The sequence below is a fragment of the Coregonus lavaretus genome, assembly GCF_964263955.1.
Source record: "Coregonus lavaretus genome assembly, chromosome: 5".
Taxonomy (NCBI): domain Eukaryota; kingdom Metazoa; phylum Chordata; class Actinopteri; order Salmoniformes; family Salmonidae; genus Coregonus; species Coregonus lavaretus.
In genome coordinates, this window is record NC_139992.1 from 7,910,590 (window position 1) to 7,925,499 (window position 14,910).

Consider the following 14,910-nt stretch of genomic DNA (forward strand, 5'->3'; position numbering starts at 1 on the left):
ATGTGCAAATATTGTACAATCCAGGTGTCTGGGTAAGCTCTTAGAGACTTTCCCAGAAAGACTCACAGCTGTAATCGCTGCCAAAGGTGATTCTAACATGTATTGAATATATTAAGTGAATATTTCTGTATTTAATTTTCCAAAAAATAAAAAATACATGTTTTCACTTTATGGGGTATTGTGTGTAGATGGGTGAGGGAAAATAACACATATTTATCCATTTTGAATTCAGGCTGTAACACAACAACATTTGGAATAAGTCAAGAGGTATGAATATATTCTGAAGGCACTGTAATATGAGAACATCCTGATGAACTATGTAGGCCTATAAGTCAATAATTATTTAATAGGAAAGTGAAACCCAATATCTAATATCTCCTGTAGTAGATGCCTTCTATATGTCTTCACTATTAAATCAACGGAAATACAACATACACTTTTTAATGGTGAATGGACTTCATAAACAAGCTGTGCCAGACAGCTGTGAATGCATCTCACCCATCTTTGATTTCATGGTACACAAACCTCCTCTGGGGCTCCGGTTCATCCTCTCTGGGGCTCCGGTTCATCCTCTCTGGGGCTCCGGTTCATCCTCTCTGGGGCTCCGGTTCATCCTCTCTGGGGCTCCGGTTCATCCTCTCTGGGGCTCCGGTTCATTCTCTCTGGGGCTCCGGTTCATCCTCTCTGGGGCTCCGGTTCATCTTCTCTGGGGCTCCGGTTCATCCTCTCTGGGGCTCCGGTTCATCCTCTCTGGGGCTCCGGTTCATCCTCTCTGGGGCTCCGGTTCATCCTCTCTGGGGCTCCGGTTCATCCTCTCTGGGGCTCCGGTTCATCCTCTCTGGGGCTCCGGTTCATCCTCTCTGGGGCTCCGGTTCATCCTCTCTGGGACTCAGAAAATGAAAAACAGAAATACCTTATTTACATAAGTATTCAGACACTTTGCTATGAGCTCAGGTTCATCCTGTTTCCATTGATCATCCTTGAGATGTTTCTACAACTTGATTGGAGTCCATCTGTGGTAAATCCAATTGATTGGATATGATTAGGAATGGAAAGCAAAAACCAAGCCATGAGGTCGAAGGAATTGTCTGTAGAGCTCCGAGAGAGGATTATGTCAAGGCACAGATCTGGGGAATGGTACCAAAACATTTCTGCAGCATTGAAGGTCCCCAAGAACAGAGAAGCCTCCATCATTCTTAAATGGAAGAAGTTTGCAACCACCAAGACTCTTCCTAGAGCTGGCCGCCCGGCCAAACTGAGCAAGACTAGTTAGGATCAAGCAAAGTACAGAGAGATCCTTGATGAAAACCTGCTCCAGAGCACTCAGGACCTCAGACTGGGGTGAAGGTTCACTTTCCAACAGGACAGAGCTTGAGAGGATCTGTAGAGAATAATGGGAGAAACTCCCCAAATACAGGTGTGCCAAGCTTGTAGCGTCATACCCAAGAAGACTCAAGGCTGTAATTGCTGCCAAAGGTGCTTCAACAAAGTACTGAGTAAAGGGTCTGAATACTTATGTAAATGTCATATTTAAGTGTATTTTTTTTAAATAAATGAGCTAAAATTTCTAAAAAGCTGTTTTTGCTTTGTCATTATGGGGTATTGGAAAAAGTCAAGGGGTCTGAATATTTTCAGAATGCACTGTATATGCCATTTACCAGATGCTTTTAACCAAAGCGACTTAGTCATGCGTGCATACATTTTACATATGGTTGGTCCTGGGAATCGAACCCACAACCCTGGAGTTATAAGCACTGTGCTCCCACTGCCCTGAAGTTACAAGCACCATGCTCCCACTATCAACTGAGCTACAAAGTGTGTGTGGTGTTAATTGGAGTCATTCTTCAGTGAGTTACAGTGAATGGATGTAAAGCCCATATAATTAAAATGAGAGATCAAATCAAATCAAATCACATTATATTTGTCACATGCGCAGAATACAACAGGTTTAGACCTTACCGTGAAATGCTTACTTACTAGCCCTTAACCAACAATGCAGTTCAATAAATATTTATATATCTATATAAAGGGGGTACCGGTACCGAGTCAATGTGCGGGGGCACAGCTTAGTCGAGGTAATTTGTACATGTAGGTAGGGGTAAAGTGACTATGCATAGATAATAAACAGTGAGTAGCAGCAGTGTAAAAACAAGCGGGGGGGGTTTCAATGCAAATAGTCCTGGTGGCCATTTGATTAATTTTTCAGCAGTCTTAAGGCTAGAAGCTGTTAAGGAGTCTTTTGGACCTAGACTTGGCACTCCGGTACCGCTTGCCATGCGGTAGCAGAGAGAACAGTCTATGACTTGGGTGGCTGGAGTCTTTCACAATTTTTTTCCTCTGACACCGCCTAGTATATAGGTCCTGGATGGCAGGAAGCTTGGCCCCGGTGATGTACTGTGCCATACACACTGTAGAACTTTTTGAGGATCTGAGGACCCATGCCAAATCTTTTCAGTCTCCTGAGGGGGAAAAGGTGTTGTCGTGCCCTCTTCACGACTGTCTTGGTGTGTTTGGACCATGATAGTTTCTTGGTGATGTTGACACCAAGGAACTTGAAACGCTCTACCCGCTCCACTACAGCCCCGTCAATGTTCAGCCCTCCTTTTCCTGTAGTCCACGATCAGCTCCTTTGTCTTGCTCACATTGAGGGAGAGGTTGTTGTCCTGGCACCACACTGCAAGGTTTCTGACCTCCTCCCTATAGGCTGTCTCATCGTTGTTGAGCGTCAGAGCCGGTGTTGTAGGATCGAATCTTAGTCCTGTATTGACGCTTTGCCTTTTTGATCGTTCGTCTGAGGGCATAGCGGGATTTCTTATAAGCGTCCGGATTAGTTTCCCGCTGCTTGAAAGCGGCAGCACTAGCCTTTAGCTCGGTGCGGATGTTGCCTGTAATCCATGGCTTCTGGTTGGGATATGTACGTGCGGTCACTGTGGGGACGACGTCGTCGATGCACTTATTGATGAAGCCGTTGACTGAGGTGGTATACTCCTCAGTGCCATTGGATGAATCCCGGAATATATTCTAGTCTGTACTAGCAAAACAGATGATAACCGTTCCATTTCTTTTATGCAGCCTATAGCTTTTTAGCCATCAAACCTGCCCCTATCCCTTCTTCTCTACTCTTGTTGTACATGCGATGCAGTGCTGCTTTGAAATCAGTCAAGTAGTTAATATGATTTTTCAGTTAGTTCATTGAAAACAAAGAACATGCCAGCTGCCTGGTGTCAATCAAGAAGACACACAGGAGACAACATCTAGCCTGTTGAATAGTCATGCCATTCACTTCTCTGTGAATGTGAGAAGACAAAAGGTGTCATTTAGTTTTGAAACCTGCCTACAGAAACAGAAACGGTGATGATCAATTGGATGAGTGGCAGCTAATTAGTGAGACGTCCCTAATGAAGGCACTCCAAAGGTGGGCGACCACAGTTTGACACTGCACGCCACACAGAGAATTGACATCCGTCTGGGAAGGGGAGTTGAAAGGTAATGGCCTGCTGATGGCGGTGCCGGCTGAGACGGCTAATGAGATGTCACCAGCTGCCTGTGTCTGCCAGGTTGCAGCAACTCTGCACCTGTAAGGTTAGATGGTATTATGTGCTGCGTATGATAATAGCAGTTTTATTGCACTAAAGATGCACACATTTGCATAGGCACTTTCTCAACACACTCTATCTCTCTCTCCTGCTTCTTTCTCTCGCTCTCTATGACATACTAACGTGCATGCACTGTACACACGCACGCACGCACACGCACACGCACACACAACCACACCCGTGGCCACAAGACAAAGACAGAGCTGCAGTCCTTTTGTCTCTGTTCTGTGCCAGACCAGGTCACAATGGCAACATGATTATCTATTCTTGCAACTCTCCGCTGTCGTTGCCTTTTAGAGTCACATAGCAAGGCCAGCACTGCATTGGCACAACACAGAGTATAGTTCTTAATGTTAGGAACAACAGGATGGCACTCATGAACCAGCTGCTAATGATCCAATTAGACAAAGCCAGGGAGAAAATAAAGGAAAATGGCTGATGTTTGTGGGTGACCAGCTAGCTATTAGGTGATGAAATCTTGTATATTTTTTTTGCTATATAGTCTAATTATATTATTTGTACCAGTTAAATGATATTATTTTACCAGTTTAATGATATTATTTGTACCAGTGGTGTGTTGGAAATTAGTTCACTTTTGGTTTTTGTGTTTCCGTCAGTTCATTTGAGGATGCAAGCTCAGTACAGTCTTTGGTTTTCAGAGAAAATGTATGCTGTCTGCTCCAAATATGCACAACATCACAAAGCTATATTGCAGTTCCAATGTTTATGTATGTTCACGTAAACCCCTCTGAGCTTGTTAAGAAAGTAGAATTGTTCCATCACTTTGCCAATTGTTCTACCCCTGAAGTGAAACAATGTGTAGAACACAATCTAATGAGCTTGGTGTTACAGCTGGTCTACAGTAATGAGGGGATATAAACATTATTCAGATATCATCTCTACGATCCTTCAGGAAGAGGCTGTTTATGTATTCTTCTTTACTTCCTGCCGCATATACACTCAAGTGTACAAAACATTAGGAGCACAATCCTAATATTGAGTTGCACAACCCCCCCTCCCTTTTGCCCTCAGAACAGCCTCAGTTCGTCGGGTCATGGACTTTACAAGTTGTCAAGCGTTCCACAGGGATGCTGTCCCATGTTGACTCCAATGCTTCCCACAGTTGTGTCAAGTTGGTTGGATGTCCTTTAGATGGTGGACCATTCTTGATACACACGGGAAACTGTTGAGTGTGAAAAACCCAGCAGAGTTGCAGTTCTTGACACAAACCGATGCTCCTGGCACCTATTACCATACCCCGTTCAAAGGCACTTAAATATTTTGTTTTGCGCATTCACCCTCTGAATGGCACACATACACAATCCATGTCTTAATTGTCTCAAGGCTTAAACAACCTTCTTTAGCCTGTCTCCCCTTCATCTACACTGTTTGAAGTGGATTTAACAAGTGACATCAATAAGGGATCATAGCTTTCACCTGGATTCACCTGGTCAGTCTGTCATAGAAAGAGCAGGTGTTCTTAATGTTTTGTATACTCAGTGTATAGTGTAATCATTTTGTTATCTTGAATTCTGATATTTACATTTACATTTTAGTCATTTAGCAGACGCTCTTATCCAGAGCGACTTACAGGAGCAATTAGGGTTAAGTGCCTTGCTTAAGGGCACATCGACAGATTTTTCACCTAGTCGGCTCGGGGATTAGAACCAGCGACCTTTCGGTTACTGGCACAACGCTCTTACCCACTAAGCTATCTGCCGCCCCAAGGTTAGATGATATACTGAGCATCTTAGCAGTAGCAGCATAGCATACAGCAGGGGCGTGAATCGGTGTACCCAGGGGCTTGTGTGTGTTCAGCTGACGTGCGTGACATTAGGAAGATTATCAGGGATGTATTTACATATACTTGATCAATGTTAGATCACCAATTTATGTTAATTTCCTGGCATTCAAGCCTTCAATAAGGATGTTTCACATTGGGGTGTGTGTGTTCAGCTGACGTGCGTGACATTAGGGACCTCATCCTGAGAGAAGAAGAGTAAAAAGTCCTAATGAGCAGGGAGGGAGGCCGTTGGTTCAGGAGTGGAGACAGGAATAGAAATAATGAAGTCACTGTGGGGTTAGGAGCTGTTTATGTGGACAGTGACTATACATAAACTCTTTGATCCAATGGGAGGTCTTCTGTCCTCTCAAGAATTCCAGATATGCTGGTTCACATCTGCACAGTAATTGGACGGAACCTGGAACCTGGAAAAGAACATGTCATCATTGGAGTGCTGTGTCCATCTACATACGAAATGGAGCAGTCTCCAGGGATATATTGACACCTTATAAAGTACAACTCAACCAGTGGTTGCAATAAAGGGAACTATTTAATGTATAGTCAAAATGTTGCTATTTTCAAAAGTACTTGATCAAACTACCTTTGGAAAATAAGAATTTTTGACTGGATGAGCTCAGTTTCAGCTGTTTTAACTTGAATAAATAGGAATTGTTTAAGGGTCCATCTTTTGTTCCTTCCTCACAGGTATTATATAAATAGGGAAGAACAAAAGGTCTGCACACTTTACAAATATAATAATATAACCTCCCTGGAAAGCAATTATCTCGAATTGAAATAAAGAGGAGACATTTATTCGTCATCAAATACCATTTCACTATTTCTTCTAAACTCTGGCTTTATCCTGGTCGATATTCTGTGCAGAAAACTGTTATAGTTTGAGCTACTGTATACTGCCTGCCTGCAGGATATAAGGGTTTGTTTAGATGATTTTTCTCTCTAGTAATAGTATGTCTGTGTTTGGGGGATATTGTGGTAAATTGCTGTAATCATCTGATGGAGATTGAGAAATAGATGTTTCTCAGTAATGAATATATATGCCATATTTTGGTGAAGCAAACGGTTTTCTAATTTCATTTGCTAAATAAGTTACTTTACAATGTGGAGGATTTGCATTGCAGTAGCCTGCATGGTCTGAATGGATGAGTAAACCCCAGTGAGTTTGCAAATGCTTATCTTGCACAGACGTGAGTTACAATGCATTTGTAAGTGCTTAGCTTGCACCTCTTCTAAAATACTGTCACCAGGCTCCACTTAAATGGACTCAGAAAAGCATGTGCATACATCACAATAACAGCCTATATAGTTAACTTGTAGAACTGTCTCTTTATTGTCTACCAAGAGACCAATCTCTGTACACTCTCCTTCAGAGAGGTAACACTCCACCTCCATTCTACTGCATGAATTCCTTGTGTGTGTAATGTGTGCCTCTTTATACTACCCCCCCCCCCCCCCCCCCCCATATGCCATTGTGTTTTCAGCTGCAGGGAGAAGTGAATTAATGACACTGCTTGACTCTGTTGGACTATTCACAAAGCCTTGAGCCCCGGTGTCAACAACCCATCTTTCCTTGACTCTGTGATACACATAATACACATTATCGATTTAGTTCGTCACCTGCCTGACGGTCGCTAGTGATCTGTCATCCGAGTTTCTTTTTTTTTTCTTTTTTTTCCTGTTACTCTCTCTCTTTCTCTTTCTCTCCGTTCATCACCCTCAACCTCCCAATACAGTTTGTTGATGCAGGTTAGAGGGATAGAAATGAAGAAGAATAATGACTCACATACTCAGAGAGAGGTCATGTTTAACTCCCTGGGAGCAGACCATACAGTGGGGAGAACAAGTATTTGATACACTGCCGATTTTGCAGGTTTTCCTAGTTACAAAGCATTTAGAGGTCTGTCATTTTTTATCATAGGTACACTTCAACTGTGAGAGACGGAATCTAAAACAAAAATCCAGAAAATCACATTGTATGATTTTTAAGTAATTAATTTGCATTTTATTGCATGACATAAGTATTTGATCACCTACCAACCAGTAAGAATTCCGGCTCTCACAGACCTGTTCATTTTTCTTTAAGAAGCCCTCCTGTTCTCCACTCATTACCTGTATTAACTGCACCTGTTTGAACTCGTTACATGTATAAAAGACACCTGTCCACACACTCACTCAAACAGACTCCAACCTCTCCACAATGGCCAAGACCAGAGAGCTGTGTAAGGACATAAAATTGTAGACCTGCACAAGGCTGGGATGGGCTACAGGACAATAGGCAAGCAGCTTGGTGAGAAGGCAACAACTGTTGGCGCAATTATTAGAAAATGGAAGAAGTTCAAGATGACGGTCAATCATCCTCGGTCTGGGGCTCCATGCAAGATCTCACCTCGTGGGGCATCAATGATCATGAGGAAGGTGAGGGATCAGCCCAGAACTACACGGCAGGACATGGTCAATGACCTGAAGAGAGCTGGGACCACAGTCTCAAAGAAAACCATTAGTAACACACTACGCCGTCATGGATTAAAATCCTGCAGCGCACGCAAGGTCCCCCTGCTCAAGCCAGTGCATGTCCAGGCCCGTCTGAAGTTTGCCAATGACCATCTGGATGATCCAGAGGAGGAATGGGAGAAGGTCATGTGGTCTGATGAGACAAAAATAGAGCTTTTTGGTCTAAACTCCACTCGCCGTGTTTGGAGGAAGAAGAAGGATGAGTACAACCCCAAGAACACCATCCCAACCGTGAATCGTGGAGGTGGAAACATCATTCTTTGGGGATGCTTTTCTGCAAAGGGGACAGGACGACTGCACCGTATTGAGGGGAGGATGGATGGGGCCATGTATTGCGAGATCTTGGCCAACAACCTCCTTCCCTCAGTAAGAGCATTGAAGATGGGTCGTGGCTGGGTCTTCCAGCATGACAACGACCCGAAATACACAGCCAGGGCAGCTAAGGAGTGGCTCTGTAAGAAGCATCTCAAGGTCCTGGAGTGGCCTAGCCAGTCTCCAGACCTGAACCCAATAGAACGTCTTTGGAGGGAGCTGAAAGTCCGTATTGCCCAGCGACAGCCCCGAAACGTGAAGGATCTGGAGAAGGTCTGTATGGAGGAGTGGGCCAAAATTCCCACTGCAGTGTGTGCAAACCTGGTCAAGACCTACAGGAAACGTATGATCTCTGTAATTGCAAACAAAGGTTTCTGTACCAAATATTAAGTTCTGCTTTTCTGACGTATCAAATACTTATGTCATGCAATAAAATGCAAATTAATTACTTAAAAATCATACAATGTCATTTTCTGGAGTTTTGTTTTAGATTCCTTCTCTCTCAGTTGAAGTGTACCTATGATAACAATTACAGACCTCTACATGCTTTGTAAGTAGGAAAACCTGCAAAATCGGCAGTGTATCAAATACTTGTTCTCCCCACTGTATGTGGTACCAATAGTTTTTTTTTTCTCAGTCACTACATGCCACAGTACTGTTTTTTCCCCCCTCTGAGTTGTGTGGTGGCCATTCTCACAATTCCAACTCACACAACATGACCCACGCAACGCATTTGATATTTTTCATCTTAAAGCAGAGTCATTTGGAGCGAGAGCTCTTGCTTTGTCGCATCATAGTAATGTTTCATACCTTTCACCCGTTTTTATTTATGATCCAAAACATTTGTCCTAGACGAGACAAAACCCTTTTCAATTCTTTACTGAAAGGCATTTTCCTTTACAAGATACAAGGTCAGTTCAGAGAAACGTGGTTAAATGCTCTCCGGTTTTGTTTAATGAATAAAGTTCCCTAAAGATTTTCATTTTTCCTGTATAGTATATATTTATATTATATATTTCCTGTATTTATATATGTATTTATATTATATATTTCCTGTATCTTATATATGTATTTATATTATATATTTCCTGTATCTTATATATATATTTATATTATATATTTCCTGTATCTTATATATATATTTATATTATATATTTCCTGTATCTTATATATGTATTTATATTATATATTTCCTGTATCTTATATATGTATTTATATTATATATTTCCTGTATCTTATATATGTATGTATATACATATATAGACAGTTGAAGTCGGAAGTTTACATACACCTTAGCCAAATACATTTAAACTCAGGTTTTCACAATTCCTGACATTTAATCCTAGTAAAAATACCCTGTCTTAGGTCAATTAGGATCACCACTTTATTTTAAGAATGTGAAATGTCCGAATAATAGTGGAGAGAATGATTTATTTCAGATATATTTCTTTCATCACATTACCAGTGGGTCAGATGTTTACATACACTCAATTAGTATTTGGTAGCATTGCCTTTAAATTGTTTAACTTGGGTCAAACGTTTCGGGTAGCCTTCCACAAGCTTCCCACAATAAATTGGGTGGATTTTGGCCCATTCCTCCTGACAGAGCTTGTGTAACTGAGTCAGGTTTGTAGGCCTCCTTGCTCGCACACGCTTTTTCAGTTCTGCCCACTAATTCTCTATAGGATTGAGGTCAGGGCTTTGTGATGGCCACTCCAATACCTTGACTTTGTTGTCCTTAAGCCATTTTGCCACAACTTTGGAAGTATGCTTGGGGTCATTGTCCATTTGGAAGACCCATTTGCGACCAAGCTTTAACTTCCTGACTGATGTCTTGAGATGTTGCTAAAATATATCCACATAATTTTCCTTCCTCATGATGCCATCTATTTTGTGAAGTGAAACAGTCCCTCCTGCAGCAAAGCACCCCCACAGCATGATGCTGCCACCCCCGTGCTTCACGGTTGGGATGCTGTTCTTCTGCTTGCAAGAAACCCCCTATTTCCTCCAAACATAATGATGGTCATTATGGCCAAACAGTTCTATTTTTGTTTCATCAGACCAGAGGACATTTCTCCAAAAAGTATGATCTTTGTCCCCATGTGCAGTTGCAAACCGTAGTCTGGCTTTTTTATGGCGATTTTGGAGCAGTGGCTTCTTCCTTGCTGAGTGGCCTTTCAGGTTATGTCGATATAGGACTCATTTTACTGTGGATATAGATACTTTTGTACCTGTTTCCTCCAGCATCTTCACAAGGTCCTTTGCTGTTGTTCTGGGATTGATTTGCACTTTTCGCACCAAAGTACGTTCATCTCTAGGAGACAGAACGCGTCTCTTTCCTGAGCGGTATGACAGCTGCATGGTCCCATGGTGTTTATACTTGCGTACTATTGTTTGTACAGATGAACGTGGTACCTTCAGGCGTTTGGAAATTGCTCCCAAGGATGAACCAGACTTGTGGAGGTCTACAATTTTGTTCTGAGGTATTGGATGATTTCTTTTGATTTTCCCATGATGTCAAGCCAAGAGGCACTGAGTTTGAAGGTAGGCCTCGAAATACATCCACAGGTACACCTCCAATTTACTCAAATTATGTCAATTAGCCTATCAGAATCTTCTAAAACCATGACATCATTTTCTGGAATTTTCCAAGATATTTAAAGGCACAGTCAACTTAGTGTATGTAAACTTCTGACCCACTGGAATTGTGATACAGTGAATTATAAGTGAAATAATCTGTAAACAATTGTTGGAAAAATTACTTGTATCATACATTAAGTTGACTGTGCCTTTAAACAGCTCTTAAAATAAAGTGGTGATCCTAACTGACCCAAGACAGGGATTCTTTACTAGGATTAAATGTCAGGAATTGTGAAAAACTGAGTTTAAATGTATTTGGCTAAGGTGTATGTAAACTTCTTACTTCAACTGTATATATACAGTGAGGGAAAAAAGTATTTGATCCCCTGCTGATTTTGTATGTTTGCCCACTGACAAAGAAATGATCAGTCTATATATATATATATATATATATATATATATATATATATATACTGCTCAAAAAAATAAAGGGAACACTTAAACAACACAATGTAACTCCAAGTCAATCACATTTCTGTGAAATCAAACTGTCCACTTAGGAAGCAACACTGATTGACAATACATTGCACATGCTGTTGTGCAAATGGAATAGATAACAGGTGGAAATTATAGGCAATTAGCAAGACACCCCCAATAAAGAAGTGGTTCTGCAGGTGGTGACCACAGACCACTTCTCAGTTCCTATGCTTCCTGGCTGATGTTTTGGTCACTTTTGAATGCTGGCGGTGCTTTCACTCCAGTGGTAGCATGAGACAGAGTCTACAACCCACACAAGTGGCTCAGGTAGTGCAGCTCATCCAGGATGGCACATCAATGCGAGCTGTGGCAAGAAGGTTTGCTGTGTCTGTCAGCGTAGTTTCCAGAGCATGGAGGCGCTACCAGGAGACAGGCCAGTACATCAGGAGACGTGGAGGAGGCCGTAGGAGGGCAACAACCCAGCAGCAGGACTGCTACCTCCGCCTTTGTGCAAGGAGGAGCAGGAGGAGCACTGCCAGAGCCCTGCAAAATGACCTCCAGCAGGCCACAAATGTGCATGTGTCTGCTCAAACGTTCAGAAACAGACTCCATGAGGGTAGTATGAGGGCCCGACGTCCACAGGTGGGGGTTGTGCTTACAGCCCAACACCGTGCAGGACGTTTGGCATTTGCCAGAGAACACCAAGATTGGCAAATTCGCCACTGGCACCCTGTGCTCTTCACAGATGAAAGCAGGTTCACACTGAGCACATGTGACAGACATGACAGAGTCTGGAGACGCCGTGGAGAACGTTCTGCTGCCTGCAACATCCTCCAGCATGACCGGTTTGGCAGTGGGTCAGTCATGGTGTGGGGTGGCATTTCTTTGGGGGGCCGCACAGCCCTCTATGTGCTCGCCAAAGGAAGCCTGACTGCCATTAGGTACCGAGATGAGATCCTCAGACCCCTTGTGAGACCATATGCTGGTGCGGTTGGCCCTGGGTTCCTCATAATGCAACACAATGCTAGACCTCATGTTGCTGGAGTGTGTCAGCAGTTCCTGCAAGAGGAAGGCATTGATGCTATGGACTGGCCCGCCCGTTCCCCAGACCTGAATCCAATTGAGCACATCTGGGACATCAGGTCTCGCTCCATCCACCAACGCCACATTGCACCACAGACTGTCCAGGAGTTGGCAGATGCTTTAGTCCAGGTCTGGGAGGAGATCCCTCAGGAGACCATCCGCCACCTCATTAGGAGCATGCCCAGGCGTTGTAGGGAGGTCATACAGGCACGTGGAGGCCACACACACTACTGAGCCTCATTTTGACTTGTTTTAAGGACATTACATCAAAGTTGGATCAGCCTGTAGTGTGGTTTTCCACTTTAATTTTGAGGGTGACTCCAAATCCAGACGTCCATGGGTTGATACATTTGATTTCCATTGATAATTTTTGTGTGATTTTGTTGTCAGCACATTCAACTATGTAAAGAAAAAAGTATTTAATAAGATTATTTCATTCATTCAGATCTAGGATGTGTTATTTTAGTGTTCCCTTTATTTTTTTGAGCAGTGTGTATATACATATATCTCTACCTCCTCTCTTCCTCCTCTCTCCCTCCTCTCTCCTTCCTCTCTCCTTCCTCTCTCCCTCCTCTCTTCCTCCTATCTCCTTCCTCTCTCCCTCCTCTCTTCCTCCTATCTCCTTCCTCTCTCCCTCCTCTCTTCCTTCTCTCTATTTCCTCTCTCCCTCCTCTCTCCCTCCTCTCTCCTCCTCTCCTCCTCCTCTCTCCCTCCTCTCTCCCTCCTCTCTTCCTCCTTTCTTCCTCCTCTCTCCTTCCTCTCTCCTTCCTCTCTCCCTCCTCTCTTCCTCCTATCTCCTTCCTCTCTCCCTCCTCTCTTCCTCCTCTCTATTTCCTCTCTCCCTCCTCTCTCCCTCCTCTCTCCCTCCTCTCTCCCTCCTCTCTCCTCCTCTCTTCTTCCTCTCTCCCTCCTCTACCTCCTCTCTCCCTCCTCTCTTCCTCTAACCCTCCTCTAACCCTCCTCTCTCCCTCCTCTCTCCCTCCTCTCTCCCTCCTCTCTCCTTCCTCCTCTCTCCCTCCCCTCTCCCTCCTCTCTCCTTCCTCTCTTCCTCTAACCCTCCTCTCTCCCTCCTCTATTCCTCCTCTCTCCCTCCCCTCTCCCTCCTCTCTCCTTCCTCTCTTCCTCTAACCCTCCTCTCTCCCTCCTCTCTTCCTCCTCTCTCCCTCCTCTCTTCCTCCTCTCTCCCTCCCTACTCCCTCCTCTCTTCCTCCTCTTCCTTCCTCTCTCCCTCCTCTCTTCCTCCTCTCTCCTTCCTCTCTCCCTCCTCTCTTCCTCCTCTCTCCCTCCTCTCTCCCTCCTCTCTCCCTCCTCTATCCCTCCTCTCATCCTCCTCTCTCCTTATTCTCTCCCTCCTCTCTCCCTTCTCTCTTCCTCCCCTCTCGCTCCTCTCTTCCTCCTCTCTTCCTCATCTCTTCCTCCTCTCTTCCTCCTCTCTCCTTCCTCTCGCCTTCCTCTCTTCCTCCCCTCTCCCTTCTCTCTCCTTCTTCTCTTCATCCTCTCTCCCTCCTCTCTTCCTCATCTCTCCCTGCCCTCTCCCTCCTCTCTCCTTCCTCTCTCCCTCATCTCTTCCTCCTCTCTCCTTCCTCTCTCACTCCTCTCTTCCTCCTCTCTCCTTCCTGTCTTCCTCCTCTCTATTTCCTCTCTCCCTCCTCTCTCCCTTCCTCTATCCCTCCTCTCTCCCTCCTCTCTTCCTCCTCTCTCCCTCATCTCTCCCTCTAACCCTCCTCTAACCCTCCTCTCTCCCTCCTCTCTCCCTCCTCTCCCTCCTCTCTCCCTCCTCTCTTCCTCTCTCCCTCCTCTCTCCTTCCTCTCTCCTTCCTCTCTTCTCTTCTTCCTCCTCTCTTCCTCCTCTCTCCCTCCTCTCCCTCCTCTTTCCCTCCTCTCTTCCTCTAACACTCCTCTCTCCCTCCTCTCTCCCTCCTCTCTCCTTCCTCTCTTGCTCTCTCCCTCCTCTCTCCCTCCTCTCTCATTCCTCTCTTCCTCCTTTCTCCCTCCCCACTCCCTCCTCTCTTCCTCTAACCCTCCTCTTTCCTTCCTCTCTCCCTCCTCTCTTCCTCCTCTCTCCCTCCTCTCTCCCTACTCTCTTCCTCTAACCCTCCTCTCTCCCGTCTCTCTTTCCTCTCTCCCTCCTCTCTTCCTCCTCTCTATTTCCTCTCTCCCTCCTCTCTCCTCCTCTCTTCCTCCTCTCTCCCTACTCTCCCTCCTCTCTCCCTCCTCTCTTCCTCTAACCCTCCTCTAACCCTCCTCTCTCCCTCCTCTCCCTCCTCTCTCCCTCTTCTCTCTTCCTCGAACCCTCCTCTCTCCCTCCTCTCTCCCTCCTCTCTCCTTCTTCTCTCCCTCCTCTCTCCCTCCCCTCTCCCTCTAACCATCCTCTCTCCCTCCTCTCTTCCTCCTCTCTCCCTCCCCTCTCCCTCCTCTCTTACTCCTCTTCCTTCCTCTCTCCCTCCTCTCTTCATCCTCCCTCCCGCTCTCCCTCCTCTCTTCCTCCTCTCTCCCTCCTCTCTCCCTCCTCTCTCCCTCCTCTCTTCCTCATCTCTTCCTCCTCTCTGA

The 14,910-nt window shown here is 44.7% G+C and overlaps 1 protein-coding gene across 1 annotated transcript in view; it reads left to right on the forward strand.

Annotated features, from left to right (window-relative positions):
• Positions 1-14,910, forward strand: part of LOC311129071 (contactin-associated protein-like 5) — a gene marked incomplete at both ends in the record, with an annotated part of 110,140 nt that overhangs the window by 49,905 nt on the left and 45,325 nt on the right. The window lies entirely within an intron of this gene.